The following is a 6661-nucleotide window of genomic DNA, read 5'->3' as shown; positions in this document are numbered from 1 at the left end:
TGTGATTGTGAAGGCTGGAAAGTCACGCAGTATGCCATTAGTCAGCTGGATAACCAGAAAGACCAGTGATATGAGTCAGTCTGAATCTGAAGGCCCTGAAAACTAGGAGAGCTAATGGTAAACTCCCAATCCAAGGTCAAAGGCCTGAAAACCTGAGGAACCACTGTTTTAAGCCTCAGGGTAAAAGGTCTGAGTATCAGGAGCTGTGACCTCAGAGGGCAGGAGGAGAAGATGGGTGTTTAATCTCAAGATGAGAGGGAGAATTCACTTGTTCCCCACCTTTTTTGCTCTGTTTGAAATCTCACTGAATTGGATGATGTCTGTGGATCTTCTTTATCCAGTCTACTGATTCAGGTGCTAATCTTGTCCAGAAACATCCTTACATATACACTCCAAATAATGTTTAACCAGCTATCTGAGCATCCCTTAGCCCAGTCCAGTTGTTACATAAAATTAGCCATCACAGCAATATATCTTCTGTTTGTTTTGGATTTGTTTCTCTATGAGTTCAACCTCAGTAATAAAGCCAAGATACTGCAAAGTTCTGACATTGTCATGCACCCTTCCCAGATCACCCAAAATTGGTTTTTATAATGAAATTTTCATTGTCAGTTTTAGTTGTGGATAAAATTTTTGTTTTAAGAAAAGAGCTCTATAAAAGGCTTAAAAGATATGGTAGAATACCACAAACATGTCTAAATAGTCATTCTTCATCTATTTGGCAAACGTATTTTGATTCTTGCCATGGTTACCGAGAGTAATATACCCATTCCTCTGACAGAGTGAAGAGGACATGGGAGAGTCATTTGTGGGATACGATTCCTACTTGGCCATCCTTCTGCTATTTCTTATTTTTTTGTGAGGTTGTGACATTATACAAAATTTCTGGGGACACTAGTCAACTCTCCGTTAGCCAGGAGATTTTCATAACATAAGATGCATTTTGAGGAATACAACTAGACACTAGTATACTTGGAAGACTCTGAAGAATCTTTTTCTTCACGGTGTCCACCCTGATCTATTGAAATTAATATTGTGGAGAGTGGCTCTATTACCTTCATAGTTTTTCTTCTCTGAGTGAAAAGACACAAAAGTCACTAACATGTCATAATGTCAACATTTATTAATATTTTAAAATCTTTATATGTATGTAGATAGGTTCAAAGATAATGAAATTAGTGAAAATTAGAGAGTTCGAAAAAAGTTGGCATCTGTGAACTCAGTATCCTGATAGTCATAATTATAATTATATTCTTCCAAAGTTTCCTCATCCATTTGCTTGAAGTCTAATCTTTCTTCCTTTATAAAATATTATTAGAATTATACAGTATATATAACTCAATATCTTGATTTTTTTCTATATGATGTTAGAAAAAGGTATTTTCATTACATTATGTTGTCTGAGTAATCATCAATTTGATGACTTCATATGCTCTAGAGTGGGTCTGCTATAATTTACATAAGTATTTCCCTACTATTGAATATTTGGAGTATCTCCAGGATTTTGCTGTTACGAATAATATTTTCCTGAGTATCTTCTTTCTCAGCTAAAGTTCCTTAGTACAGAATCTTTTCTCAGTGACCAGTAGATTCAAACATGTAGTTGGATGGGCCCATCAGAATCCAAGTGCTCATGTTGGAGCTATGTTCAAGAGGGCCACGTTGGGTTGGTTGGCCTGAAAGCAGATGGCATTTATTTTGACCTGACTTTGTTTATTATCTCTTCTGGCCCCACTGTCCTGAAGGTTAATCATGAGCAGGGACCTGTATACCTTTTCCATTGCTATCTTCCTGGTGTCCAGAACAGTTACTGGAAGGATAGAGAGTACTGTGTTAACAGTAGTGGTAAAGATGAAAAGAAGTGGTTTTCCTTATCTCCAAGAAGAACTGTAAGGTCAGTGAGTAGGAAGTGGCAGTAGAAGAAAGCTTTTTTTTCTGTCTTTTTAAGTTCTTTGTCTAGAGATCAGTGGTTCTCAAAAACAAACATGCAACAGAATTGCCTGGATGGCTGGTTGAAACAAGATTGCAGTAGGTGAATGGTTACACAAACATCCCTACTAAGCAATACAAAGAAACAAAATGATTGACTGGTTGATTCACACAACCTGGATGACTCTCTGGAGAATTATACTGAATGAAAAAAGCCAATCCCCCCAAATTATATTGTTTGATTCCATTTATATAACATTATTGAATAATAAAACTATAGAAATGGGGACAGTAGTGGCCAGGGCTTAAGAAGTAGATGAGGGCAAGAGGAAATTATGGTTATAAATGGGCAACATGAAAGATCTTTATGATGGTAGAAGAACTCTTATTTTTGACTTGATTGTATCAGTGTTGATATCCTGGCTGTGACACTGTACTATAGTTTTGCAAGATGCTGCCATTGGGATATACTGGGCAAAGGTGATGGGATTGTTCTCTATTGTTTCTTACAATTGACTATGTATCTATAATTATTTCAAAATTTTAAGTTTACTTCATTAAAAAAATATGCACAGATTGTTGGGCCTCATTTCCAGGGCTTGTGATCATTAGGTTTGGATTAGAATGCACGAATTTCTAACGAGTACCTAGATGAAGTTGATGTTGCTGGTCTGAGAACCACACTTTGATAATCACTGTACTAGAGTAGTTAGGAATTCTTACTACCCACAGTATGGTTGTACCTAGCCTACTGATTCCATGTTAACCAGTTCAAATAATCTTCTCCTTACTTAAATTTTATGTGTTAATAAAAGCCACCATCAGTGAAACTGCCACTTGGATGGGCCCATCAGACCCCAAGTTATTCATGATGAGGCTTCACCTCTATTCAGCAGATCCATGTTTTGTTGGCTGGGCTACAAGCATTTGGCACACAAAAGCTGTGTCCTTTTCTGTCAGCCTCAACCAGAAAGAAACTATCAAAGTCAGAGGTTCACATGCTTGGCTGCATAATAAAATGATTTAGGAGCTTTTAAAAATTCCACTGTCCAGTCCCCCCATGCGCTACAAATGGCCAGGTGGCATTGTCCTTGCAAAGCTGACCTCTCAAACTAAAAAGCCCAGTTGTCTTTAACTTCTCCTCCCTTATCTCAGGCTCTTAAAAAGTTACATCTCTTTTCTCTCTGCATTGTTTCTCAGGCACTAGGCCTTCTTCTATTCCGTTACCTTTAGGTCAAGTCCCATCTTTTCAGTGGGTTAAGCAAGAGTCTCTTTATCAAACTCCCAGTCTATAGTATGGCATCCCTCTTCTCAAATTCATCTTCGTACCCACTGGAGGTATCTTTCTAAAACACTAAAAGGATTTTTCACTCCCTTATTTAAAACACTTTGTTGGGGGATGCCTGGGTGGCTCAGTTGGTTAAGTGACTGCCTTTGGCTAGGTCATGATCCTAAGTTCCTGCTCAGTGGGGAGCCTGCTTCTCCCTCTTCCACCCCTGCTGCTTATGCTTTCTCTCTCCTTCCCTTTCTGTCTGTCAAATAAATACATAAAATGTTTTTTAAAAAGCCTTTATGGGGAACCATTATTTTTGAAGGAATATATTTCAGTCAGAATAGCCTGATATGCAAGGCTTCCCATAACTTAGCCCATTACCCATTCCTTACCTACTTCCCTCACCTTATATCCCTCAACTTCTCCTATAAGATCCTTCTCAGTTTTCTTTTTAGAAAACTGCTTTATTGAGATATAATTAACATACTATACAATTCACCCATTTAAAGTGTATAATTCATTGGCTTTTAGTGTATTCACACAGTTGTACAACCGTTACTATCAATTTTAGAATATTGTCATCATTTCAAAAATAAACTAACACCCTTAAGATATCATCCCCCATCTGCCCATTTCCAGCATGAGGTGATCACTAATCTGCTTTCTTCACAGCCCATTTTTTTTAAGATTTTATTTATTTATTTGTCAGAGAGAGAGAGATCACAAGTAGGCAGAGAGGCAGTCAGAGACAGAGGGAGAAGCAGGCTCCCTGCCGAGCAAGGAGCCAGATATGGGACTCGATCCCAGGACGCTGGGATCATGACCTGAGCCGAAGGCAGCCGCTCAACCAACTGAGCCACCCAGGCGTCCCTTCACAGCCCATTTTACAGATCTATGCACCACTCTCCAATAGAGTTCTGAATTTAGGAGTAAGACTGAGCTGGATTAAAATTCTACTTCTGCTAGTCAGTATCTTTGGACCACTTAACTTCATCCAAACTTTCTGTTGACCTCCAAATTGGAATAATATCTACCTTTCAGAGAGGTTGTGAAGGTTACTGATAGTATAGTAAGGTGCCTAGCAATAATGGGTATTAATTATCATTTTGTTTTGGTGAATTATGAACAGAATATTGCATAGAGCGTTGATATAATCCTATGACCGATGCTGTACTACCTAAGTAAGGTGAGGTATTAAAAATGAAAATATGTGGAACATGTGGTCTAATGATATATTTCAAATCAATACTATAATAGAAAATTTAGTATAGTGAGCCATGGACACTGTCCATATCACAGAGTAAATAGTTTGGGGAATATCAGGCTTAAGATAAATCAGCACAGGTATGCCTTGCCTGAGATTACAGAGAGGGGTTGGGGAGAAAAGGAAAGACTCAGGTTTTCCTAATGCTTCCATCTGCCACTTGGATCAGCTTGCTGTTTTCATTTTCCACTGCTGTATGACAAATCCTCACTCATTTAGCAGCTTTAAAAAATGTCAGTTTATTATTTCACTGTTCTGCAAAACAGAAATCAAGATCGGCTCATCTGGGTTCTCTGCTCAAGGTCTCCTAAGGCTGAAATCAAGGTGTCAGCCAGGCTGGGCTCTTATCTAGAAGCTCGGGGGAAAAATCTGCTTCCAAGCCCATTCATGTTGTTGGCAGAATCTAGTATCTTGTGATTGTGGGACTGAAGGTCCAAGTTGTTGGATGTTGGTCAAGGGTTACTCTCAGCTCCTGGAGGTGATTCTCAGATTCTTGCCCCACATTCTCCATCTCATTAATGGAGAACCTGTCTTGTTTGAATTCCTCTCATGTTTTGAATCTCTCTGCCTTTCTCTTCTGTTAGCAGACAGAGAAAACTCTGTTTTTAAAGAACTCACATGATTATGTTATGCCTACTTGGATAATCTCCTTTTCAGTTAACTCAGAGTCAAATGATATGTACCCTTAATTATAGCTACAAAATCACTTTTGCCATGTACAATAACATAATCATGGGAGTAATATCCCCTTGTATTCACAGGGGAGGGAATTATTCAAGGGTGAGGGTTTTGTTGTGGAGGAGTTACCTTAAAATATTGCCTACAGCACTCATTTAACTGACATCATCCATCTCTGTGAACATGGGCTAGCTAAGGCAGCTCCTGGCACTTGATTTAAAGACATTTCCTATTTTTTGAGAATATGGGCTGGGAAAAGTTATATGTGAAGAGTTGTTTGAGTCTGTTCCTATGTTCCTTGGATTCATATATTTGGACACTTTTGGAGGAATGGTGGACACTTCCCTATAGATTGTTGAGACTGGCATTGAACAGACTTGGAAGCACCTTGACACCTAAATAGAGAGTTTGTATACTCAAGATGTTTTCTTTGGAACAGTCCTAGGAAATAAATGTAAAGATAAAGTAATGTTTTTCTTAGCTCCTTCTTATAGAAATGGAGGACTTGCTCATGATTGGCCTTTCAAGTATATATCTAAGTTATCAGTGTTGATTTTGGAGTAAAAGCTCTGTTTAAAATCCAGATCTGCTAGTAACTACTTGGTTAATCTCAGATAAGTTCTTAATATCTCTAAGCCTTGTTTATCATGTTTATACAATGGGTGCATAACACCTAGTTTGAAGGTTTCTTAGGGAGAAATACATAGGCAATACCTATAGTATGTTTGGCTCAGAGTACCTGGTTCTGTGGCTGACTGAGTCATGCACCTTATTTTGCAGCCATTCCCAACAGGAAGTAGAGTCTCTTTCCCACCCCTTGAATTCAGGCCTGCCCATCGCTTGCTTTATCTGATATAATTCTGAGGAAGTGAAATTGTGTAAGTGTTCAGGTCTTCAAAGAGAGACTACTTTTCTTTTTTTCTTTCCCCTTTTGGGATGCTGCTGCTATTGGGATGGTTTGAAATCTTTAGTAATTAAAAGACATTTTATGCATTTTATACTATTTACTACTTTTCAGCTACCAAGCAGAGTGAAGTAACATCCAAAGTCACAAAAGTGACAATGGGTAGAATCAAGATTCTCAGTCCTAGAGGCGCCTGGGTGGCTCAAGTGGGTTAAGCCTCTGCTTTCGGCTCAGGTCATGATCTTAGGGTCCTGGGATCAAGCCCCTGATTGGGCTCTCTTTTCAGCAGGGAGCCTGCTCTCCCCACCCCGCACCTGCCTCTCCGCCTACTTGTGATCTCTGTCTGTCAAATAAATAAGTAAAATTTAAAACAAACAAACAAACAAAGATTCTCAGTCCTACCTGCGACTGCTTAATTGTACTTTCCCTTGAGGGAACTTCTCCAATACCCAGGTTAACAGCAGGCCAATCTGAAATCCTATGCAGTTAATTCAATACTCTAAAGAATGAGTCTTCATATTTCTAAATATAAACCCTATTGGATGAGACCGTGTCTTTACAGGTCTGAGAGCATGATTAAGGAGCAACCTCTCTTCATATCAACTCTATTCAT

This window comes from Enhydra lutris, unplaced genomic scaffold (assembly GCF_002288905.1).
Source record: "Enhydra lutris kenyoni isolate GAN:26980312 unplaced genomic scaffold, ASM228890v2 scaffoldscaffold35, whole genome shotgun sequence".
NCBI classification, from domain to species: Eukaryota; Metazoa; Chordata; class Mammalia; order Carnivora; family Mustelidae; genus Enhydra; species Enhydra lutris.
This window is presented reverse-complemented; position numbering follows the sequence as displayed.